Below are 27,306 nucleotides of genomic sequence, written 5' to 3' on the forward strand. Positions count from 1 at the left end.
GAAAAGGCAACGTGATGTAAAAATGAGTGCCACTGAATCATTTAAAAATCATACTTCTAGTTTATGAACCAACTAAACTCTATGTTGAAGTCCAGCTTCCAGGCATCCGGAGCAGAGGAGTGTGTGACAGATGCAGAGTGGCAGGCCTGTTCATATGTACACAGCTTGAGCCGTGAGCATCCCCACAGACACAAGCTTAAGTTTTATTATTTTATGACAACTCCATATGCGCACTGCTCCATAGGCAGGCCTTGAATGCGTGAGGAGAACACACTGTCAGTCGTATATTATTTATAATTGTGAGTGTGATATTATGGACATATGACCTCAGGACATATGCGCAAAAACTGAATAGAGCTCAAAGCTGTAGAGTCGTGCTGTTTCATTATTAGCGACTATGGGTGTGTTATTTGTGAGGTTTGAGTCGGGTTATTCCTTTTTTAAATCAGGGTCTAGTCCCAGTTTAATCTCACTTTTGTTATGGGGTTTCTGTAGGTTAGAACACAGATATTATCTCCTTCAATGGTCAGTTTTCTCCTGGCAATTATGGGTCTTGAATGTGATAAACTATAACTAATAATAATAAACTTCCAAATGTCTGTATGTGACTAACTTTGCAGAATAATTTGTAGTTTATACCACAGTTGTAGCAGCTGAGAAGTAAAAGTAGTAGCAGAAGTATGTGACTGTTGCTATAGTTAAACAATGAGTACTTTTGTATTCTTAGTAGCTTGTATTTTAATCATGTAGAGTGCAATCGCTTCATGAGTGCACTATTTCAGTTTGTTGTGACACCTGTATTAGATATATGTGTTCACGCTCGTGATGATTCAATGCAAAAATATCTAGGAGTTAAATATAAGTTTAGATCTGTCCTCTAGTGCTGCAGATGACAGGCAAACTGCTGACACCACTCTCCTTTGAAAATTGAACTTGTGATAAAATACAATCTCCTTTTGAAAATGAGTGCTAAATCATGTGTGAACAAGCCACACTTTCTTGTTTTTCTGGATCAATGACCAGATAGATAAGTGAATGGTGGGTAAAGAATAAACATCATTCAATGCAAGTTTCTATCTCTTTCTTTTTCGCATGCAAATACAAGAGCAGACACCCTGTTTTTAATGCAAGAAAGTATTATTGATGCAAATGAATGCATACATATTAAAGGTGCAATGTATAACTTTCTTCTTGGAGAGTCTGCCACCTGTTTGTCTCCATTGAATGTTATCGATGATCCTGTAATGTTCCATCATATGACATTAAAATTAACTTCAAGCAAAAGACACAACCGGTCCATGATGAAAATTTTAATTCTTGAAAATGAAACCTCAACTAACCCTGAAGCTGGACAATGCAGGTATTGATCAAGTGCAGGAAACCAAGCTTCTTGGTGTTACACTAGAGAGTAAACTATCCTGGACCAGGCATGTTGACTCTCTTGTTGGAAAAATGTGAAGGAACTTATCTGTTATTAAGAGATGTTCCACATTCTTAACACCACCTTTAATGAAACAGATCCTGCAGACTTCCAATCCAAGTGTTATCACACTCGGATTACTGCTCAATGATATGGTCAAGTGCAACTAAAAAGGAGCTTGGAAAACTTGCTCAGAACAAAGCTGCTCGCCTTGCCCTAGGGGGTACATTAAGATCAAATATGAACAATGCGCATGCCAGTCTTCATTGGTTAAATGCTGAGGAGAGGCTGAAGGTCTCACTACTTGTTTTTAAGAGGAATATAATGGTGTCAAAGCTTCAGAGCTTGCACAGTCAACTAATGTTCAGCTCTGGCACACATGCCTACCGTACCAGACATGCTACCAGAGGTCTCTTCACTGTCCCACAAACTAGAACAAAATTGGACTGATGTACAGTGATGTACAGAGCCATGGTTGAGGGGAACTCGCTTCCTCTTCAGATAATTGCAGCTAATAACAAATCAAAGTTTAAAAAAGAAGTAAAGAACTATTTTATAGCCCTTCACAAGTAATCAGTAATGTACTGTATTCAGAAATGATTTTTTTTATGATTAAAATTTTTTGTGTAAGTGTTTTGTTTGTAAGTGTCTTATTTGTTGTTGTTCTGTGTTATATGTAGACTCCAGGAAGAGTAGCTGGTGTCACTGACATCAGCTAATGGGGATCCAAATAAATCAAAATCAAATCATGTTACAGGTCAAATCTGTGGAGATGTGACCAAGGTTTTTAAAGTAATTAAAACAAGCAAGGTAGAGAAGGTTAATGCCAAAAACAATAACATCTCAATGGAAGCAAACAATGAAAGTTTAAGTACCTTTTGCATACAATCATATTATTTCTGTAAAATATACTTTACAATGCATATGGCCTATTTCTGTGCCTTTACTTTGAAAACTAGAATAAGCTTACCAAAAGAAGCTGTCAGTTTTATTAGTTCATGTATTCGTTATTCGCACCAAAGTTCTCATTGGGTTGAACCTACTTTGAAATATTTTGTCTGGTGGTGCAACAGCCCACCAGCACCCGAAATCAGGTCACCGATGCTCCGTCTCTGCCATCAGTCACAATAATGTCTCTGTATTAAAACTGCATTGACAAGGCTCTGGGTTTGGGAATGGGTCATTTATCATAAGATTTATGATTGTTGAAATAATAACGGGATGATAACTGAATTCAATATCCAGCTTCCCAGTGCTCACAAAATGTAACTAAGACTTGCCAACAAGAAGAACTATAGGTGATCAAATTATTGCAATATGTATACAAAAAATCAGGTATAAGTTTACAAACACAGGTTGTCCTTGTACTAGAAGGAAAATGGGTTAGTGAATCTTGTGAAGCTTATGTGGTAGTCCTAAAAGGCCATTGGCACAGTTCGGTTGCCATTTCACTGTCAATCATCTCCAGTGCAAGTATAAAAGCATATGCAAATAAAATGCAAGATTATTATTATTACAGATCCACTTAATCCACTTAATATGTTTTAAGATGGAAAATAAGACATAGCTAACCCCCTGCTCCACTGTTTTATGTGATCAAGTAGAACATTTTTGGCCAAGCTCTGAATCTGTCCTGTGGCTATTTGTTTTTATCTTGCAAATTGGTTCTCATGCACAAAATCTAAGACAAAGAGCCTGCTTGCATTTGAATAATAACAGATGCTTGCATATATAGCCCCCAAGCTCATGCCCTACCAACACTGTATTGGCAGTGCATTGTCCCCAGGGTTGTGATAATTACTACAGACAGCACCAAGAGAGAGAGTTACCTGGCATTCACTCAACAGGGCTTATGGAGACATTAGGCAGAAGTCATTAAGTACAGGGAGACAAGACGAGATGGGCCAGTCACTCCAAATTGCTCTCTGTGTTGAATTGGAGGAATAAAAAGTCAGTGGTGCGTGGGCTAGCCTGCGTAAATGGTCCTGTAAGGGTGCATGCATCTTCGCTATGTGTTTGGCTGAGTGCTAAAGAGGAGCGCTCAGCGGCCTCACCACGCATCAGTAACTCAGATTTATGATTCAAAGAGGATGCGCCAAGAAATGCATTTTGTTTATGCAAAAATCAGGAAGAATTATAGTAGCGGTACTAGTAGTGCTAGTAGAAGTATTATTATCATTACCAGGGGTTAAAAGTTTTGCCATATTTTTGAGTACATTTTTGTTTTTTTGCATGGTGTCGATTTGGAGCCAGGTTGGCGCCAACTAGTGCCTTCATTCAATTTAATTTCTCTCCAGTGACTAGTTCAGGAATCAAAATGCACTAGGCAATTCGCAAGAACCCCGGAAGAGTGAGTCCAGGCACCAGCCAATCAGCAAAGATCCATACATTCTGTGTTGGCAACAATTCCCGAGATTGAGGATTTAAAGCGGAACAAAGAGAATGTTTGGTGACTTTTATCAAGGGGACAGACATTATTGCCCTTCTTCCTATGGGATTTGGGAAAAGCATAATATACCAGTTATCCCAGGAATTTGTTAAATAAAAAAAGTACCCACCTACTATTGAGCAAACAAATCCTAATGCTGCAAGGTCATATGGTTTCCACAAAGTGAAACTGATTGATGAATCATCTGGTGGAATGTTGTCGACATCAGCTGCAAGTATGAGGATCTGCCAGTGTAATACTTGACAGTATTAGTTGCTGTAATATTAATAATTGTAATATTGATATTAACTAGTAAACAATAAGTAAAGCAAGTAGTTTGGTAAAGTGTTACATTTTTCTTTTTGTATATTTAACTTTTCTTTCTGATAGTAGTAATAAGATAAATGTGGTGTTGTTCTGAATATTGCAAACTTTTCACTGAGTACTTCCTTGATCTCTGACGACCTTTAAGTGAAAACAACATTTTGTTTATGTAGAGCTGAGATTGCTTCGAGTGATGTCAGGACTGCAACATAAATCCCGGTTCAATGGTTCAAGTGTTAGCCCAGCACCACATAAACACATGCATGACAAACATCTGCCCTGTGCACGCTGACAGCTCTGCACTCTGAAAATCTGACATTTCATATAAAAATAGGGTCTCCACACAATTCACATTTGCATCCGCTTTCATATTCAAATGTGTACTATGTTTTATAAGACAAAAACAGCCTCTCACAGCATGTATCACAAGGATTTACAATGGTGAATCCTGCTTTGTGCATACACACAGTCACCAAGGGATCAGCGGTGCAGCGTAAATAAAATGTATGGAACAAAGAAGGAGGAAATAAAGTCAATTTAAAGGAGACATACAGTATTAGGCTTTTTTCCTGGTATATTGTATTAAACTGTAGCACTCACAGATCATCATTTTGTTCATGGTAAACTGCAATATTGATGTAAACAGCTTAATAATATAAGCACAACCATTAACTTCCTCTTCAAAGCTGCAAAACGAGGAGAATGAGACTTCACCATAGAAAGCACCAGATTTTAACTGACATGTTTTTATTATTGAAAAATGCTATGTGACATTTTTGAATCCCATATGCATGACCCGGAGTCTGACTTTTTCTTTTTTTTTTTTTGAATAATTGCATGAAGGTACAGAGCAATGAGTGGGGATAAAAGCTAGGTGAAAACAAAACATTTCTGAGAACTTAAAAGTGCACTATATGTAACTTTTTGGCTGGGGGTCTTTTTGTTTCTATGGATGTCATTGCTCTGCTTCGAATGTTCCACAGTATGACATTAAACAGAACTATCTCATATTTATTCAACAACAGGAGGTTTTATTGCTCAAAAATACTTAGAAATACAGGCAATCTGACTGTGAGCAGGGATGCCGCTCCACAGATCAGACCTGTAACTTGGCCTGATTTGGTCTCTGTGCTGATAGAAAGATTTAATGCCATACTGTGAAACATCTCAAGGCAACAAGGCAATAACTTCTCCATGAAGACAAGAAGGTGGAGGACTCTACGGCAGAAAGTTACACAGTGCACCGTTAAGCCTCAAATGCAGGCTAGTACAGGTACAGGTACTATGTTACAAAATAGACAAAAAGATTGAATCGATTGTTGATTTGAAATATAAAATGTCCCTTAAAGATAAATTCCAAAGATTTTTTTCAGTCACAACTAGGGTTAGGTTAAAATCGCCAGTGGTGAACTTGAGTCTTTGTTATTTGAAAAGCAGTCATCAAATTCTGTTGAACAAAAAATATCCAGACATTTGGAGTCAACATTCAGTCCTACATATTTTTCATTAGTTTTTGTTTATTTTTTAGAAGCAAATAAAAAACTACAAGAACAAAAAATATGAAGAAATATGTGGGTTGTCAGAATGAACCCTCGTGTCTAAGGGCCCAAAAATGACTGGATTTAAGAGGCATTTATCATGATTAGTCTTTCATCAGTGGGCCAGAAGAGAGACCTTAATATCACACAGTTATTCCCTGCTTTTTTTCCATCTTCATTTTTTATCCCCGACGCACTCGACCCCAGCTCCTCTCCGGCAGTTCTCATCAAAGACGCTCAATAATCAGTTAGGATCACGGCAGATCCAGAGGCCCCCCATCTTAAGAGCTCTTATTATAGTGACCTTGTTTTATATCCGGGTAAGGGGATGTTTTCTCATCTGAACCTCAATACATCATGTGTTTACAGCCACGCAACAACAAGAAACAGCGAGGGTAAATAGCACTCAAGTCAGGGGTGTAAATCTCCCTCTCCGATTCCCTCATACATTATTGAATATACAGTAAGCAATACCAATAGCGAGCAGGGTTTGAGAACGTAAATTGTAGTTTTAAGTAAGATAAGTTATGGCAGAAGCAAAAACACTGTGAAAAAACATAATTATTTATTTGAAGATGTAATATACCTAATATATTGTGTAACACTTGCCACATATTATAGGCAAAAAAGGTGTAAAGATCTGATTAGTCAGATCCACCACCTGCTGGTTTGTCTTGGATGTTTTTGCTCTGCCTTTAATGTTCTAGTGTGTTCCATATTAACTAAAAAATATACCCCAGAAATGGTAAACACTTCCCCTGTAAGAAGCACTAGTTATTATGTAACAGACTGTTTACATTTCTCAGTAGACGAGACTTGACCTCTATTTTGTATGAAAATCTCCCAAGAACCTTCTCTTCTTCTCCACGATGGCATCACAATCAATTTCCATTCAATTCAAATCATGTCTCTATCTAAATCTGGATGAAAAACTTGTTTTGTTTGTTGTAGATTTTTCCATCAAAAACAATACATTCTGAGATAGCATATCAAGTATTATTATTATATCAAGTAATTTTTTTCACAGTTTTTCAGTGACTCCAACACATTGCCATAGATTTTATTAATTTATTAGTTTTATTAATAATGCGTTAGTCTTATATAGCACTTTTCCAGACGCTCTGTTCTTTAGTCATTCACTCCATACCCAGAGTATGGTGGTAAACTATTATTGTAGAGAGCTACTATTGAGAGACAGAAGCAAAGCTGCCAATCATTTCATACTAGGAAATGTGGGTGAAGTGTCTTGCCAAAGTACACAATGTCGTTTGTCACTGGTGCCCCATGTGATATTCCCAGTGGTCTCCCATCCAAGTACTAAGCAGACCCAGTTTAGTACTTGTACTGCTCAGCTTCAGAGATCTGACGAGATTAGGCTTTGACAAGGAGGTGTGGCCAGTAAATGATTCAAACATTTTGTGCATGTACGTGATATTTTATATGATCCTAAATACCCCAAACAACATACAACCTTCTACTGACATAAGTACCGGTTTCATTGATTCATTTTTGTAAAATCTGCTCGCTTACACGGTTTCCAAGACTTTCATAGCAGGCGTACATCTGATGTAATTTTTCCCATTAATTTCTAGTGTCATTTGTTTGATCGCAGCCGGCCTTCTCTTGTACAGCATTTTCACTCATCTTCAGAGCACAGTAAAGCTGCAGGACATCACCACAAGTTCTCCTAGCTCTCTCTCTTTCGCTCCCTCTCTCCCTCCTCACTCCCTCCTATTCTCTCTCCCTTTAAACCAGCTTGAGTCACTGCTCCCAGCCCATCTTCAGGTGCCTTTAACTATGCTGTATCTTGTCTGGTTTTCTTCAGAGACAAAGAGGTGGCAAAGCAAATCCCTCTCAGTGGTTTTGTACCTTTCCTCAGAGGGCTGAGAAAATCAAGTGTGGAGTTAAATGTGATCCTGTCAGAGCAGTTGACGGCTAAAAGGCCTGTGTAAGAGGCTTTGGTTGGGCTGGTGATGTGAACGAGGAGGAATTTCTTTTTTAAACGAAAAAGACAGAGACAGAGAGAGAGAAAGTCTGATGGAAATGGCTTTGTCAGCGCTGTGAAAAAGCAAGGAAGATTTGTTTGAATTTTCCTTATGGTATTTGGATTAGGACAGCACGGCATAGCTAGCACCTGTCGCATTCACTTTGTAATGCAAACACTTGTATAGGAAGTTTTACATCCAGTTACTGCCATTTTATTCGTTGCACTTGAAGTACTGGGGGAAAAAAATGGATGATAGAAGGTGATAATGTTTGAATATAATTTTTAGGAACAAATAATAATGTACATACATAAATATCTGTATTCACTTTGTAATGCAAACACTTGTATACAGTTTTACAACCAGTTTCCATTGTTTTATTTCTTGTAGTTGCAGTATTTGGCAAAATGAATGAAGGTGATAAAATAAATAATAATGTTAATTAAGTTCTTAAATAAACAAACAAATAAATAAATTATACATAATAAATGTGATTGTTACATAAGTTAATGGGAAAAGATATATATATATATATATATATATATATATATATAATATATATATATATATATATATATATATTACATCTACATACAAATGACATTAAAAACATTAAACACACTTAACTAAAAAACTTGACAGTTAAATTTATCTGGACAACTGAGAGATTACGCAGATATAATATTATTGGAAGATTAGTACAATGCCTGTGTTGTAGCCTATATTTTGATCATTCACATTTCTTCACTTGGAACTTCTTTGGCTAATGCTGTTTGTAGAAATGTTACTCTGGGTCTAACTAGGGGAGTCGTTAACCAGAGGCAGCCTGACAGATCGTCCAGGCAATTGCTTTTAACAAGCTGGAAGGAAAGTAGGGCAAAAATACTAATGTCTCGCCTCCAAGATCCATTCCACTTCAATACACATTTTCACTGCCTTGACTATAATTACCTCAGCTAAGGAGCCCCTGTTTAATTCACCATTTGTCTGTCTGCTCGGGCACTGGCCTGTCGGAAATATGTAAAACTGTGACACAGAAACTTGAAATGCTTGTACATGCTCCCAATAAAAACAGGAGCTACTACAGACATGTGAAGCCTGTTATTAGACAAACTTACCCGTTACAACACTATTAGCCTGCAAATACATGAATTAGTAATATGTCTCACTGATTAGGAAATAAAATGACATCCTGGAATGGAAATAAATGTGACTGAGAAAGACATCATAGAAGAAAAGGTGGCTGTGGTTACATGTGGACTCCAACTGTAATTATTATCTGATTATTTGAGTTACAAATTCAAATTATTCAAATGAGGTAAAATGCAGTTGAAATGCATGCAAATGAGGATCCTTCTTCTCTGCAATATTTCACATTTTTGTGTTCATTTCTGAGATGAGGCACTAGTACAAATATAGAGTTATGACCTCATGTACAAACAGTGTTGGGAAGTAACTCAATACATGTACCCAGAATCTCAGAATACTAATTTTGTATTTCAGCACAGTTACTCTTTCATTTGGTGGTATTCAGAATATACTTACTTTCCTAAATTGAAGGGAATACATGACAGTACTTCATCATGCAATTTAGCTTTGAACTGCACAATATTAGTGAGAAAAAAAAACAAAACACAGCTCTTGCAGTACATGTATGTGATTTTTTTGTCTCTAATTAGACATTAATTAATGCAAATCAACAAAAATAAAGTTGTTTGTGATTATTGGTCATGTTCTTTACACTATTGTATAATAAAACACAATGTAAAAGTACCCCAGTTATTCAGAATACAGTTGTAATTGTCCCATGTAACAAACGTTACAAAATACATTTTACTGCAGATATTCAGGATTCTAACTATTTTCAAAGTATTCTTCCCATCACTGTTTCTTCACTTCACTTCAAAACACTGTCATCTGTCATATATCAATATCACATGCCATATCAGACTGGCTTAGCCCCAGCCACGCCCACTTTCCCACTCTTCCCACTCCTCTTTCTGTGAATTTACGTAATCAGACCCTTCATTACAAAATTAACAAGAAGTATGTGAATCAAACAGGGCCAGACAGCTGTGACAGTGTGGGCATATCTGCTCTGGAGTCAGCATGTTTCAGCAAAACTTTTTTCCAACTTTCAACATCTTCACAAGCTAATCTAAACGAGTCTTAGCACAGTACATATAAGGTCTTAACAAGCCCTTACCCAGAAGCGTGGAGACATTGCTAACACAGTTCCACACCTGAAGTGAACATAGCAGCAAATAGATTTCAAACAGCAGGACAGCTTCTTTCTCTGCTGGTGGTGGCTTGGTTATGAAATGCTGTAATATTTTTGCCTACACTTCTATTTAAGGCTATTTCAGGTGTGCATAACTGCAGAAATCCAAGATATAAGATCAGACACAGCAAAAAAGGCAATTAGAATCCAAGTACACAGTGTATTATTAGATATCGCCTGCAAAGTGTACAGTGTTAGAGCACTGGAATTGGAAGGACTTCGTTTTTCTAATTGCAGAAAAAAATACAATATTTTTGTTCCTTAAATGATCATAGGATAAAAATGTTACCTGGTCAAAAACATACTTGAAGTTGTGTTTTGTTTAATTCAAACATTTCAGTTTCAGTAATCCTTTATCTGAATTTGAATTTCCGTATCTCAAAATGCTCTGTTCTAAATTGTTCTACCTTGTGATGTCACGAAGCAGTAGTTTTCAAGTTAACAGCTCCCTTTTACCTTATATTCAATAGAGAAAGACAATTCCTGAAATGATCCAAATGATTCCAGTGACAGAGTGTAGAGTTTAAACACACAGATGATGAAACAGATGAAACACATGACATCACAAGGTGGAACAGAGTGTTTTCTGTTTGAGAGAAGAACTCTCAAAGCCTAAATATGCAGGATTTGTGTGTTAAACATGCGTGAATGAAGCAAAACACAACTCCAGGTATGGTTTGATGAGGAAACAGCATTATAACATAGATCAGAAAACATTGTAATACGGGCCCTTTCAGAACTGGTTAGTTAGAAGCATAGATCAAAATGTATTCTGTTCTATTGCAAGACAGGGCCAAAAACTCAAGCTACAAGAGGTCTGTACAGATCATTTTATTTCATTCAAAGATGTTTTAAGACTTGAACCATTGCCAATCGAGCACATTTTTCACAGGAACATGGGCGAATGCATTGAACTGTGCTTTCTCTGTGTGGTTCCATTTAAGATCAAGCCCTAAGTAAGAAATATATTGAGCAAAGAGTAGTAGTTCTGGAGTGAAGCTGACAAGAAAGTCTATAATAGTAGTAATATGATTTATATTTTGTGCCATGGTACTGTCTGATGTTAAACACAAGGGAATGAAGTATGCATCATTTTCATCTTTTCATTGTTAAAGGGACCGTATTACTCTATTTTCTGATGTTTGTCATAATGTTGTTTTCTCATCAAAAACATAACTGGAGTTGTGTTTTGTTTCAGTCACACGTTTAACACGAAAACCTTGCATTTAAGTTGTGTTCTTCTCTCATACAGAAAAACTCAGTTCTACCTTGTGATGTCATGTGGTAATATAGGTGCTCCACTGTGTTTTTAAACAATATTATAACAATGTGTAGTATAGGATCTTTAAGAAGAGACAGTCAAATTTGTGGAGCTATCTTAGAGGCACAGGAGTTGTAACAATATATTTCTTCATGAGGATGCTAATAAATGTTAAATCCCATGTTAACAGTACAATTAAATAATGTTCTGGCATAAAATAGCCTATAAAAATCTCTTTCAATCTCTTTAGAGGAGTACTTCACTATCACACAATATGGAAAGTATTCGTAGCGGGAATAAAGATCGAAATCCTGTTGCTAGGAGATCAGCAGCAGGACAAGGGCTATTCATTCATTAATACATCTGAAGTGAATTTTTATTTAGAACGGGGCTTTTTGAGCAATTTTCAGAATTTTCACTAATTGGACACTTTCAAAAGATTGGTAAAAGCCTGCATTCAGATCTTAATGGGTAATGAGAATTTTAGTGCAATGTCAAACAAAGCCTTGTTCTGCTAACTGAACAAGTAAAGACCCAACTATAGATCATTAGATATATGTTTTATGATTATAGAGGTTTTGATTCATTTGTTTTCATTTGCTTCTGTTGAGTAAATAAATACATTTTTCTTAGCCTAAAATATATTAACAATGGGCAATGGAGAAAAAAGTTCTTGGGTAAAATAATGAACAACACTGGCAGAAAGAAAACTATACAATTCTTAAGAGTCAGCATGCCCACAAAGTGATCTATAGACTCTGAATTTAAATGGATTTGAATTTTTAACTACTGAATTAATGTCTGTGTCAGTACTGCCCAAAGTAGTTGGAATCTCCTCCACTAATATTACAATAAAAATATGATTAAATAAAAGTATCACCTATGCACCCCTCCTAGTCAGTTTGAATTTAAAGGGCCTATCTTACTCTATTTTCTGAACTGTTATAGTGTAGTTTCCTCATCAGAAACTACAGTTGTGAGGTTGTGTTTTGTTTAATTCACACAAACTCTGTATATTTACACTGTGCTCTTCACTCATACAAAAAACACCACCTTGTGATGTCATGTCGTAATACAGGAAGTGCTCCACCATGTTTTAAAGCCCCATATTCCTTCATTAGGATCATTTGAATAATTTCAGCTCTGTATTTTCCAATCGCTAATGAACAAACGGTAAAATTGTAAACTACTGCTTCATGACATCACAGGGTGTAACAGAGCATTTTGAGCTTTTAAACTAATAAACTAGGATTACTCAAACATGTGTGAATGAAACAGGACACAAGTCTGGGTATGTTTTTGAGCAGGAAACAACATTATTATAACATCTGGACCTTTAAAATAGCATAGTCCAAATAGAGTTTAAATTTAGTACTGTTCTTAATAGTTTTTTTTTTTTTTTTTTTTTTTTTTCAAAGAACTGCTTAAAAATGCATTCTTTTCCTCTTCACTCCACTTTTTAAACTAGATGCACAAACTGTTTTTCATCAAACTTCGCGGAAAGGTTGATGACAGAGAAGCATGATATCTATGCTGATTCATCCATTATGAATGCTGTGTTATTTGAATATGTATTTGTTTTATAAATATGATTATTTTTCCAATACTTTCTCACCCGCCTGCTTCCCACTCTCCATGTCTTTCTTCTGTTTTTCCGCTCCCTTTGACTCGCCCTCCGTCCCTGGTGGAGCTGCTCGGGCGAAGTATCAATCCATGCATAAATGATTAGAGAGTTTTGTTTCAAACGGATTATCATTTCTATCCCCTTTGCGCAACTACCTTTGATCGCAAGCAGCCACACGCCTACATTCAAACATATACACCTGCTTACACCCAGCGCAGACACATATAACAGGACCCTATGGCCAATGTATTAACCTGCAAGTTATGTGGTATACAAAGGTGAAATCTAGACATGCAAATAGGTAGAAATACATATAGGAGCTGTTAGATCTAAAGCTTGAGTGTGCTGGGAAAATACTACATAATCCTTCACCACTATCATAGATTAAAACTGTGCCCCCATGATGTGTCCTCAAGTAAAAACATGACGTCTGCTACATAGCTAATATATGGATTAATTTGCAGCGCGGAATAACAGCAAACGCCGCTCTGAAGATAACCAACTTCAAAACACTTGGAGGAAAACAGCCAAATAAGAACAGCATGGGGTGGTGTCGCGAAGGATTCTACATAGCTCCAAGAAATCCAGCGTTTATGAGACAAGATGTCAAGAGTAAAGTATCAGCATCAAAACATATGTGAAGTCTAGCGTGCAGGAAGTAAAAGGGATGGGGAAGTACTTTCTTTTTCCATAATATGCTACTTTCCATTGGTGAGATGTAATGGAGTAATAGTAGTAAAGTCCAAATTAGATGTATCTGTACTTTACTTAAAGGTGCATTGTGTAACTTGAGCGTCCGTCACCTTCTTGTGTCAATGGATATGTTATTATGGATATGTTAAACAGCTCTACCTTCCATTTATCCAATTACAGGTGGTTCTATAACTCAAAAAATATCTAGAAAACAGGCAGTGGGGTTGCCTCTCCACAGATCTGAGCTGTAACTCAGTCTGGTTTGGTTTCCATGAAGATAGAAAGGTTAAATACCATACTGTGGAGCATTACAGATAAAGCAATTACATTTCCATGGAGAAAAGCATTTGACCCTCCACCAGAAAAGTTACACAGTGCACCTTTAAGTACATTTTATTTTACAGTAGCTACTTTTTACTTTGACTTACTTTTTTTTTTTTTTTTGCTAAATTTTGGAGCAGGTATCTGTACTTTCCACTCCACTACATTTTTAACTGGGCTGACAAGTAAAATTACTATCATAGTTTGAGACCTGGTGAAAAGCCTGAGGGGTTTATTTTAACATGTTCATAGTATGAAAAAACAAACAAACAAAAAACATTGATTCCATTGAACTAAATTCAGCACAAATCTAGATCAAACTGCACTACACTATATGAATCTGTGTATCATTCATTCATTCGTTTTTCAAAATAAAACCAAAAATAAGAAAAGGAAAAAACAGCTATTTTCTTCATTATTTGTCTCCAAAACCAAAATTTTAAAAAACAGATAACAATTCATTTTTTCAGTTTTCAATTTTGTGTTTAAATTAACAATGGGAAGAATGGATAGCGTCCGCTTCCTGTTTCCATGACTTAAATTGCAATGCCGGACTTTTGCTCCACATACAGACTGAACCAGGACTAAACCAGGTCTAAACCAGGTCTAAAACAGTTGCAGTCCTGGTCTCAGTCCTGGTCTGGTGCTGGTCTGGCCGCGGTCTCAGTCCTGGTCTCAGTCCCATTCTGGTCGCGGTCTGGTCGCGGTCTCGGTTCTGATCCTGGTCCCGGTCTCAGTCCTGGTCTCACTCCTGATCTTGGTCTGGTCCCGGTCTCAGTTCTAAACCAGGACTAAACCAGAACTGAACCAGGACTAATCTAGGACTGAACCAGGAGTGTCGGAAATAGGAAACAGCCATTATTAGTTTTTTTTCTTTTATTCATTTAAACACAAAATAGAAAACTGAAAAAACAAATCGTTATCTGTTTTTTTCATTTTGGTTTTGGAGACAAATAATGAAGAAAATGTTTTTTTTTTTTTTTGTTTGTTTTTTGTTTTTGTTTTCTTATTTTTGGTTTTATTTTGAAAAACAAATTAACAAACGATAAACAGATTTATATGCATTTGAAGGTTTATTAGATCTCAAAATGTGCACGAAATACTACTTTTTACTCTTTAAGTATTTTTAAACAGATACTTTAATACTTTTACTTAAGTGGATTTTTTCATGTTGTGCTTTTTTTTTTGTTCCAGCACTTTTACTTACACAACAAAATTGAGTACTTCTTCCATCACTGGCTATTTGAACAAGTGTCCAGAGTGGTGAGGATATTAAAAAGAATGCATTAGAATAATTTTATCACATTTACAAGGACAAGTTTTGATTTATTACAAAATATTATACACATGTTGGTCTCTTTATGATAAATTGCACTGGACTTTTTACAGCTCTGCCCAATAACAACCTCATTAATTCTTCATACATGCCTCTGAAGGTCCCTGAGTATTTTTACAAATATTAATTTAGGACGACAGTATTTTCTTTTCCCAAACTCATCTTCTTTTATTGTGTTTTTTCTTAGCATCAATGAGTAGATATATTTTGGTAGATTTCTGTCAAAGCCAATTTCCACTGTTCTGTAATGGAATAGATTCTACTTCTGGATCATTAGTGGTAAAACGTGTGGGCTCATGGTGGGGGGAGATTAGCGAGCGCCTTGGTACGTGCATGTGAACTGATGAGAACAAGCTTAAGTCGTCTCTCAAACTTAGATATCTGATTTTACTGTTGCCTTAAATCAATACACGTACACAAATGATGGGTCCATTTAAAGGTAAATATATTGATGTAGTATGTATGTGCAGAGAGAAGTGATTAAAACAAAATAAAAATCATTCATAAGCCAGCTGTAGTCTTTCTGCTATTCCAAAGCCTGGATAAATTCATTGTGTTGGAAAACTTTAAAGCTACAATTTGGATTAATTAGACTGACCGTACCAGCCATGTTGTATTCTCACACAAACACCACTAATGTGTGTAGCCAGAGAAGAGATCACAGAGAGCACAGGTGAACCTAAACAAAGGCCAGGTGAGGGGACTGTGAGCCAGGTTTCTTATTTGCCATCTACAAAAGCCAAATAAACTTGCAGATGGTAGCTTTAACCTAATTTGAAAATCACTCTACACACAAGCAATCATAGTAAATGTGGGTTAATATTTTGTGGTTTAATTTTTCAGATGGGTGTAATTGACAGGTGGATTAGCTAATCAGAGACACGCATGCTCAGTCTGTACCAAAACAAATATGGCTATGGCTAAAAATTGTCCCTGCCCGACAGCTGCCCAGGCACACAGATCCTCCATCAGAAAAATTACACAGTGCACCTGTGTACTGTTCTGTAAATGTTGTATTTATTTTTTTTATTTTAAACTTTGAACATTTCTGCTGATAAATTATGAAAAATGCCTCATGACCATAATACTTTTTTTGCTCGTAGTCATTCATAGAATTTAATGCCCAAATTTGGTGCAGATCTGATAATGCTGACGTTTCATGTCTATGGTATAGTGCGCTACAGTATACATTTGTCAAACGCTTTATAGTGTATTATATTCAGGCCGAGCTCACGCATTAGTGATTCAAATTTCAGCAATATCGGACTAAGCATGTGCGTAAGATTTTTTTAAAATATATTTTTGGGGGGAGTCTTTGCGCGTCTCCTGGCCAACGGTGAAAAATGCCCCATGTCCATAATATATTTTTTGCATGCTTTTTGCTTGTTATGCACAGAATTTAATCACCAAATATGGTACAAATCTGATAATGTTGACATTTCATTTCTATAGTAGGGGCCACTATAGTGTACACTTTTCATTATGCTTTATAGTAGTTTCTATTCAGACTGAGATCACACATTAGTCAGACTAAGCATGTGCGAGTGAGATTTTTGTGTGTTTGCGTAGTCCATTACATTATAGTCCATTACACTGAGGCCAGGGTCATGCATTTGTGATTTGAATTTGAGCTGTCAAAGGCCAACGCCTGAGACCGTGAGAAGTCATCAAAGAAACAGGAAATGAAGGTGTTTTTTGCTGGCGTGCTATGGGCAAACTGTAAGGAATATCCCAAAGAAAAACTAATAATTTTTGTGCACCTACAGTAAGTCTCTAGATGTGACATGCCAAATGTGAGCTCATTTGGGCCAAAAACCAGGGAGTAGTAGCATTTTACAAACACAGTCAAAATGGTGGCAAATTATTGATCCAATATGGCCAGCATAGGGGTATGTGCCATTTCAACTTTTGGCTTGTCTGATTGTTCTCTATCACTGTTCCGAATTTTGTTTTCCTACTTCAAATTTTGCTTGTCTTCACTCCCATAGGGGTCCACTTCTAGGGGGCGCTGTTGAGTCCGGTCACTTTGGGCATTGTCACGATGCATGTCTTACCAATTTCTTTTTTCTATGGTCAACCCCATAACCGATTTGGGGACTCAAAATCACAATTGTTTGCAAGGAAAAATAATAATAGAGAAGGAGAAACGGACAAAGAACAATAGCCCTCGCCAGTTACTCTCTTACTGGCTCAGACCAATAAAACTGAAGACCAATTTAGGGCTAAACCTGGACTAGACCATAGGACTACAGGACCAAACAAGTCTTCACCAGGACTAAACCAGGACTAAATCAGATACTTTTAACCTTTCAAAGTGAACAACAGAACCATGGACTTTTCAGTAGGACTGTCTGTGAAATATAAGAGGGGGAACGCAGACAACAAGTCGCGAGCTGGAGTCAGAACAAGACAGTGTATTTGAATATTAAAGACAGGGGGCTGGAGCAGAGTACAGAGGTGTGTGTGTGGATGATATAAGAGATGCAAGGAGACTGTGAATTGGAAAGGCTGAATAGACAAGGCCAAAAAAGTGCTGCGTCAGGACCTTTCCGCAGCAGTAGCCAGAGGTGATGAGCCTTTAGCTTCCATTCAAACACATTTCATTGAGCACAGGGATATGGCAGTGTGACAAGACAGAAAGAGATATTAGCATGAGAGGAGGAGTGCTTAACTGAACCAAACATTTGAGGTGTTCCTCATTTTCTGCATCAAATGACACAGATTTGAGAATATTACCGGATATTACTTCAGAAAATTAAACTGTTTTACGCACTGATTTTATTGTACTCAGATTTTACTAAGATGTTGTAAATTTGATTTAAGACATGAATTATCAAGTTAAATTGCCTTTTCTTTCACAGAGAGATAGTTATGCTAATAACCTGGCAATACTGATGTTAAAGGTGGACTGTGTAACTTTTATATTGGATAGTATTTCCAATGAAATGTTATAGCTTAGCCTGTAATTTCCTTCTACTGTATGTAGCATTAAATGTATCAGATGATCCCACCAGGCAGGCCAAGTGACAGGTCAGATCTGTGGAGAGGTGACCCTGCTATTACATGCAACTGTACAGTGACCAGATAGTTCCAGTTTTGACCCCTGTGTCCAAGCAGATTAATCTAAAACCAATCCAGAAATGTCCAGGTTTCCCTATTTTGGACTAACTTGATCCCTGCCAATGACAAAGAAAGGAATATACTGTAATTTGTTTAGCTAAAATCCACAAAACCATGCTGAAAAATGACCATAAGGCAAAACAAATGGACCAAAACAAGTCCATCAGATCATGACTGACCCACAAGTGAATCGAGAATGGACAATGTTACGTGCTCACAGTTTTATTTATACAAACTGTCCCAAATCTGGTGTGTCCCAGTTTGGGATTTGGAAAATCTGGTCACCCTATTTGGTGCTAGTGATTGTTACACCATGATTCAATCCTGCTGAAATCAACAGAGGAAGCAAAATACACAGGCACATGTAAAAAGAAATTGGAAAAGGAAAAACGAGGGGCTGAAATAGTATAAGTGGAGGAGATGATCCCACTTTCATATTTAGCCAAATGTGTTGCTGCAAATTGGTCTTACAGGCACATTTTTTTTTTTTTTTTGCAAATAATACTTAGTAGCCTACTGCAGAGGTTATGGCGGTTTATTTTATGATCTTATAATTACATCTGGTCCAAGATTGGGAGGTTGGAATCAATAAAGTGACCATAGAGGATCCATTAAAATCTTGGATGTTTTACACAATAAAGTTTTCCTGGCACATTTTCAGTCTGTCTCCCCTGGCGTTGGCAAAAGTCCTGAGAACTCATTGCTGTGTAGTTTGTTTTCTTTCCCAAAAACTAAGTGCCACAGGCTAAAGTTTAATGAGCTAATGAGCTAATGATCCGGCTACAACAGCGAGCTATAGGAGCACAGCCACCTAGCGCTACACTAGTTCAATGATAAACTACAATATTTAGCTGGGGACTTGACAAAAATAAATGCAGTTTGCCTTATTTATTATTACTTACTTCATGTCTAGAGTGAATGGCTGTGGTGGCTTTAAAGGCACTGTAGGCTAACAGATTTTTAATGTTTTGAAGGATCCATATTACACAAAATTTACTTTTGTGAGCTTTAAGCCATATTAGCATGTTGTTACCTCCTCAAACACATACTTGGAGTTGTGTTTTCTTTCATTCACACATGTTTCAGTAATCTTTATTAGTGTATTATCAGTGTGTCTACATCTCCAAAGCTCAAAATGCTCTGTTCCTCCTTGTGATGTCATGAAGTGGTAGGTTTCAAGTTACATTTTACGTTTTGATCAGTAGAGATTGGCTATTATACAAATTAAATTAGTGTTGGTGTATAGCAGAGGTAGGACCAAGTTATTGTTTTGCAAGTCTCAAGTAAGTCTCAAGTCTTTAACCTCAAGTCCAAGTCAAATCCAAAGTCAAAAACAGCTTTGAGCTTCAAGTCATTTGAAGTAGATTTTTGCAATTTATATGGATTTTAAACTGTACTTAAAAGTCCTGGTATATTTATATGTGAGTATTTATATAAAAGTTGTAGAAATGTTAATTTTCCCTTTTTAAATGTCTTGTTAAGCTCTTAGTGTGAATTATTATGGTCAGAATAGAAAGAATTCAGATTTAAAAGGGCTAAATGACAGTTATTTTGTCATGTTATATTGTCCTGTGTCTGAAATGGAAGGATCATGTCTATTTAGTTCCCTTTGTTTTACTGTATATTACTGTAGTACATTTAAGGATATCATGTCAGAGTACTTAAGGTACATCCAAAGTAACATGCTCTAGTTTGTTCCTGTAAAATTAAGCACCACATGTATCAACTGAAAAGAGACAAGTATTTTCTAGAAACATATTTTTAGAAGAAACATCAAGTCTTCTCAAGTCAATGTCATTGATTTGATGCTCAAGTTATTGAGCATCAAGTCCAAGTTGAGTCCCAAGTCTTAGTCCATTTTAACAAGTCAAGTCTCAAGTCCTAAAAATAGTGACTCAAGTCTGACTTGAGTCCCAAGTTACGACTTGCAGGTCTGGTGTATGGAGTTTAAAAACACAGTGGAGCACTTCCTATATAACCACGTGACATCACAATGCAGAGTGTTTTCCATTTGAGAGAAGAACTTTGTGTGTTGAACGTGTGAATGAAACAAAACACAACTCAAGGTATGTTTTTGATGAGATACCAACACTATAACACACAGAAAATAGCCTAATATAGGATCTTTAAAAATGGGAAAAACAGAGCTAGTTCATTTTAGACTATTTGCTATGGTCCAAAGTTAAGAATCCCATTTTTTCACACATTCTAGCACTGCTGTCATAATAATGTTAATATTAACAACTAACATGCTAACACAGCATACAGCAGTCTCACTCTGAACTGAAGAGCCGTTTTTACAATATATATCTGCACTATGGGACAAAACAAAATTTATTCAGCTTCATGTAAACAACACTTTAAATTCCCAACACAGATCCGGGCAGTAAACACATCGCTCATTAATTTATTGCTCTTACGTTCTTTGGGACAGCGGTAGAATAACAGGCTGATTTAGATGGAGGGGTAGATGTGGTAGCACAATGAGTCATTATCAGAGTAGAGCAAACAGTGGACAGATGGAGACAGTGAAATTTTCATCACACATTAAAGTCTCAATGGGAACTCTTCAATAGTGACACACGTAACTCTCCCCTTTTGGTTTTTGCCCTTGAAGTAACTTTTCTACCTGCTGTGTAACACGAAATTAACTTTTGGAGGATGAGAAAGACAGAGTGGAATAACAAGACAACAAAATGGCCACCACATGAAGTATTGACACTTTATCCACAACTTTCTTTAGTTCTTAAAAATTATCTTTACTTGTAGCTGATGTCGTCAACATTCCCTTGAGGTGTGATGCTAACTGAAAGCATTGCTATGTCTGAAGCTCTGTTACTGAAATTAGACTTAATCTGAGCTTTGTTTTAAAACATTCTGACCAGGAAGAACTGACTTGGTTGGAACTACAACTGGTGAGATGTTTTCAAATCTCCCACATGTAAAATTACAGCCACAAGCTAGCTAGCAGTCACATTCTTGTTCAAACTCCCGAACAGGACCATGACCGCTCGTTTTGATCACAAGCTCCTGCAAAGTTGCTGTTTAAATCCATTTTGTATTTTTTCTTGAGTTTTCAGTCTATATTAAAACATTTTTGAGGGTGTTTGCGAATGTGTGCATTGTGTCACCATGGTAACTGTTGAATATTCCACCAATATACAGTAGATACATGTAGAACACCCCCTGCATGATGTTACTGTAAAGCGTCAGTAGCCTTTGTGTATCCTACTACTGAATAATAATGACAAGGGGTTTGTTAATTGTGGTTCTGGTGACACTACTGGTTAAATTCTAGTTTTATTTGGGTCCACTTGAGTTATTGGTAATGTGATCCTGTTAGTCTTGTTTCAGTCCTGGTTTGATCTGGTCTGGCTCTGGACCAACTTTAGTTCTGTGGTAGACCAGTTTGAATCTCAAAATTTGTTTTGCTTGAAACCTGGGGAACCTGATTTTGAATTGTAAATGGAAGAAGTTGGAAAAGGAAGAAGTACTGATTAAATCTATCTAGTTCCTGGCTCTTACAATAATTCACAAATTTCCAAGAGAAATGTATACTGCATGTTGCCATTTTCATTATTAATTGAAGCATTTGTACAGTCTTGTAGTAGTAATGAGTTTGTATTAAGATTTAGACCTCTGCTAGTCTACATGTAGGCTTATTAGTCTATATTGAATTATTGATCCATGCTGTACCAATGGTCCACAAACATATTTCTCGATCTGTGACGGATGTGTCTCAGTTGGTGGCTACATTTACAAAGAGCTGTCACCAGTGTTTGCTTGTTATTATTAATTGTATTTGACAGACTCTATTTCCTTTACTCTCCACGCCAACTGGAAACATCTGTTTTCCTTTTAAACCCTAGTTTCTGCCACAGGGATACTTCATGTACAGCTGCCAGCAAAGAATAGGCTTCTTCTTCAAGCAATGCACGTGCACATGTTTTATATTAAACTATACAAGGCCTATTACGTCAAATAGTGCTTATTTATAGTAAATAACTTGGTTCTATTAGTTACTTTAATCATTTACAGTATTTTTACCATTCCCATTGGTCTCCTTGACAGATGAGAAAACAGTGTATTAATCCTGGATAACATGGAGTCCATAGAGCCTCAACTTGTTTCTCAAGTCATCATAATACTATCAATTTAGAAGAAACATGTGTTCTTTTTCAAAGAATTCATTTTTCACATCAAACTGGATGACACACTTACCATTATACAGTCTGTTGGTATGTTGGTGATTACATTCCTCGCATACAGGTTAGCAGTAAACTCCACTCTCTGAGCTTCTGATGGAGCTGTTTACTTCCTGTTCCAAGCAGATAATTACAAATTAATCACAGGCTCAAACTGGTTACCACACACTGAACATTGAACAATGAACATTACATATTGCTCTATTTCCAGAACACTGTATTAGTTGGTCATGAACATATGACAAAAAATGGCAAAAGTAGCATAGCATCTCAAACATTTTCAATTTCCCTTTCTATTGTTGTTGTGCATTACATTTCCAATCACATTCACATTCTTTACCAGACCCACTCCTCTTGACTAGAATGGATATATAAAAAACCTTCTAACACTCACTAAAGGGTCATTTTCACAGTTCCTCCTTTGAGAAAATCAAGGACGCATGAAAAATCCTATAACCACAAGCAGGTGTTCTGTATGTATATGCTTACATTTTATTGAATGGAAAGCCCACTGGATTATCAGGATCCATGTATATGTGGAGACACGAGTTTGCTGGGGTTGTTTAGAAATATAGGCACGCAGCAGAGATCTTTATCCCCTACAGAAATCACACACAGTATATCTTACATTACTGAGCCAAATCATATGATAGGATCTTATATCGATTTGTCTTCCATCAAGTTGCCACCGGCTACAGTTAATTTCACTGCACACTGAACATGGAGCATATGGGCACTTGACACACACCAGTTATCCTTCTGGGAGTTACACAAACACTGGTTTATGTGGTCTAAGGTTAAAGCATTTTTTCTGCTTAAGTCATTCCATTAGAAGAAAACTATTACCAATTATAAATACGATTTCTGCACACTCTACCTGTGCAAAGAACCCTATTTATTGCTTTTATTGATCAAAAATACCTTGAAAAACAGTTGCATTCGTACTGTGGACGAGGCTGTGTCTAACCAGATTGTGTAGACACACTATTCGTAAATTAGTCTCTACCTTTGTGTTCTGTTTACTGCAAAATCCCAAGCACTTTATATGTCTTCTGTGTATATACAAAATTTATAAAGTGATGTATAATGTATAAAAATGTATAAAGTGATGTATAATATAATGTAAAAATAAAGAAAAAAAACATTTAATGAGATGGTGTGTCCAAAGTTTTTGAATGATGGTGTATGTTTAATGCTACAAAAAAATCCAGGTGCACCTTTAACATCAGTTGAATTGATTGCTATCATGAAAGCCAACTGAATAATAATAATAATGTACATATATGTCGAAATTCAATGCCATACTGTAGAACATTCTAGGCTAAGAAATAACGTCTCCATGAAGCAGGTTGCGGACCCTCCTCCAGAATTACTGCACTTAATTTAATTAAAATTAAGTGCAACTTGAAGCAAGTTAGTACTAAGATGAGCTGCACTGTTTAGAATGTCACCTGATCACTCTTTTGACGTTCTTAGAAGTGAAGATGTAATTATACAATATTACATTTTTACATTACATCTTGAAAGCCTATATTTAAGACAATATATACAATTTTATTTGGGTGATATAGCACTTTTGTATTCATTTCTATTACCCACACCTGGGCTGGCTCTGTGCGTCTTGTGCAGTGTGGTATTCTGATAGTGTTACCAGTCGTGTGTAACGGCTGAAATTGTATTTGCTAATGGAGCCTTTTTGGGACAAGCTGCTCAGAGTGAAACACACAGATCTGACCTGAGATAACACTTTTGTTTGCTGGCATTTTTTCCACTGTTGCACCTAATTCATCACACCTTTGGACTGTGCCATTTGCTCTCTATTAAAGTCACACAGCATAAAAATGGTTTGTTTCTACATAGTTTTGGCCTGGTTCTCAGATCAATATTAGCAGTGTTATCTTGGATTCATGTGAGTAAGACATATAGTTTAAAGGTCCTATATTACGCAAAATTGGCTCCTGTGAGCTTTAAGACATATTATAATGTTGTTACCTCCTGAAGTTGTGTTTTGTTTCATCCACACATATTTGAGCAAGCATTTATTGCTAGTCTGTCTACATCTCCAAAGCTCCAAATGCTCCATTCCACCTTGTGATGTCATGAAGCAGTAGTTTTCAGTTTAAAAGCTACTTTTTACCTTAGAGACTGGCATTTCCAGGATTGAAATGATCAAAATTATTTTAGTATGGAGTATGGAGTTTAAACGCATAATGGAGCACTTCTCAGCCTAAATATGCAGGGTTTTTGTGTTAAACATGTGTGAATGAAACAAAACACAACTCCAGGGATGTTTATGATGAGGAAACAAAATTATAACAGAGATCAGAAAATAGCATAATATGGGCTCTTTAAACGTTACCACTTGGGGAAGTCCTATGGGTCTACAATTTAACTAAACCATCAGTTGCTTGTATTTGCTCCATCAGTCCAGAAAAGCTGCCGTTATAGAACATATGTTGTCACATCTGGTTCTGATAAGCAACAGCAAGAACACAACACGCAGACTGCATATTCATTCACACAACAGTGGTTTCTGACATACTCTCAGTAACTGAAGAGAGATGAGAAGAAAGAAGAAGTGAGAAGCAACTGGCTCACAGCAAAGAATCTTATTTTATGCCCCTCTAGCAAAACTAACACAATAGGTATTACACAGATGTTAAACCATGTATACCAAAACCAACTTCACCATTAAACAGGTACTATGTCAATTTTTGTACTTTTACAATAACAACCTGCAATTTAAATGTTCTGTATTACACAAAATTGTTACCTCTTCAAAAGCATGCATATACCTGCATATACAGTACACACCTGTGTATTGTTTCATTCATACATGTTTCAGTACCATTTATTATTAGTCTGTTTACATCTCCAAAACTCAAAACGCTTTTCAAGTTTTCAAGTTAACAACTTTTACTTTTTGTTCAGTAGAACAAGTCAGCAATTCCAAGGCTGAAATTATCCAGTGCTTCCCACAGCACTTTCTAGCCTTGACAACAAGTGGCCCCTGCCTTGACTACATCCCTCTGAACCAAAATTATGGTTGTCGCACGCAATACCCCCCCACCTCACTTTTTCTCCGTGTACATCATCTCCACTGTTATCCAAATGATTCTCGTAAAGGTGTATGGTACCACATGACATCACAAGGTGGAACAGAGCGTTTTCAGTTTGAGAAAAGAATGCAGCCTAAATATGTAGGATTTGTGGGTTAAACATGTGTGAATGAAACAAAACAAAACTCCGGGTATGTTTGTGATGAGGAAAACATTATGATAATAAAAAATAGCATAATATGGGCCCTTTAATAAAATAAAGGTAGGTTTATACCTACCTATCCACCTTTAAATAGTGTACAAATAATCCATTGTCACTTGTTAATAGCCCCATGTTCAACCATTTAAGCCATTACCATAAAATATTTTACACTATTTTTTGCATGCTCTGGTGTTCCATAATTTGAAGTTGTGTACAGTTACAAAATGTATTTCTTTTTATACTTTGCAGCTGACATCAACAGTCCCTGGGTGTGTGATGCTAACTGCAGGCGCAACTCTGTCAGAAGCACTATTCAAGTCAACTCTTCAAGTAAGAAAATCTGACCAGAAAGATTTGATTTAGTTAGAACTACAGCAGGTGAGATGATTTGTGCTGTTAAACAAGTCTCTCACACATAAAATTACAGTCACAAGCTAAGTAGCAGTAGCCAGCAGTTTTTCAGTTACTTTTTCTAGCTGATAAAACACCTAAATGGGACCGTGAATGCTTGCATTGATCACTGAAAATGCATTGTTTATATCCATTTTGTACACTTTCTTGAATTTCCAGACCATTTTTTAACATTGTCTGCTGATGTGTGTCTCCATGGTGACTGCTGAACATTCCCAGAAATACATGCAGAACACCCCCAGCATGATGTCACTGCAAAGTATCAATGAGTTCAGTAATAGAGGAGCATGCTTAAATAATTGCTAACCACACTGACTCTCTCTAAAGTAATTCGCTCGTCTACGCATAATCAAACTTGTGCTATTTTTAGAAAACTCAATTTTTACAATTACTCATCACAGAAAGTTGAATTGAGCCACTACTTTGAACTAATGTAAAAAATGTTATAATATGAGGAGTCCTAATCACCCACATATGGCAGTGATAACTCTGCAGTTCATCCAATTTCTCCTGTTTTATTTCTTATTGGAAAAGCCCTGCGGCGTTTCTATGAAGAAAAATGGAGTTATACGGCTGTGGAATCATCACCCTTTCTCTGCTTCCAGATTATTATGCTGTTATTGCCATTCATACATATAGCAAAATGAGGCGTCCTCTCACCTCAGCGGTAATTGAAAAGGTCTACATCTTTCTTTGGCTGTGGTCATACGATTTCCCATTAGCCCCACACTTGGGCAGTAAAATGAGTTGTCAGGCTTCCCAACTGGAATTACACAAGACAACCCCATCATTGTAATTTAACATTGTCACAGTCTTAATATTACAATGCGTGTGGCAGTGGAGATAGCAGGAGGTAGTGATGATATTACTGGAATAGGGAGTGTGTGTGGTGACTTTAAGTTCATGGTTAAAATAATGAGGGTCGAAGGTGAATTAATATTTTTGGGGTGGCTGCAGTGAATACATGAATGTGAATGAAAAGTTGTTCTGAATTTTATGCCCACAAAATCTATGCATATTTTAAAATGTGATGAGGTTTGAGTCATTCGTCCGGGGAGTTGTGGCAGTAACCCTTAGCACATAACTTGGTCACTGCTG

At 36.7% G+C, this 27,306-nt stretch overlaps 1 long non-coding RNA gene across 2 annotated transcripts in view; it reads right to left on the reverse strand.

The window, feature by feature from the left end:
* The window catches only part of LOC129408158 (uncharacterized), a 60,155-nt gene that overhangs the window by 22,232 nt on the left and 10,617 nt on the right, over nt 1-27,306 (reverse strand). For both annotated transcript variants that reach the window (XR_008631847.1, XR_008631848.1), the window contains exon 3: nt 22,553-22,649. This is a non-coding gene — a long non-coding RNA (uncharacterized LOC129408158). The remainder of the gene's footprint in view (nt 1-22,552; nt 22,650-27,306) is intronic.

The sequence above is a fragment of the Boleophthalmus pectinirostris genome, unplaced genomic scaffold (assembly GCF_026225935.1).
Source record: "Boleophthalmus pectinirostris isolate CB_2022bp ecotype Guang Dong unplaced genomic scaffold, ASM2622593v1 HiC_scaffold_15, whole genome shotgun sequence".
NCBI classification, from domain to species: domain Eukaryota; kingdom Metazoa; phylum Chordata; class Actinopteri; order Gobiiformes; family Gobiidae; genus Boleophthalmus; species Boleophthalmus pectinirostris.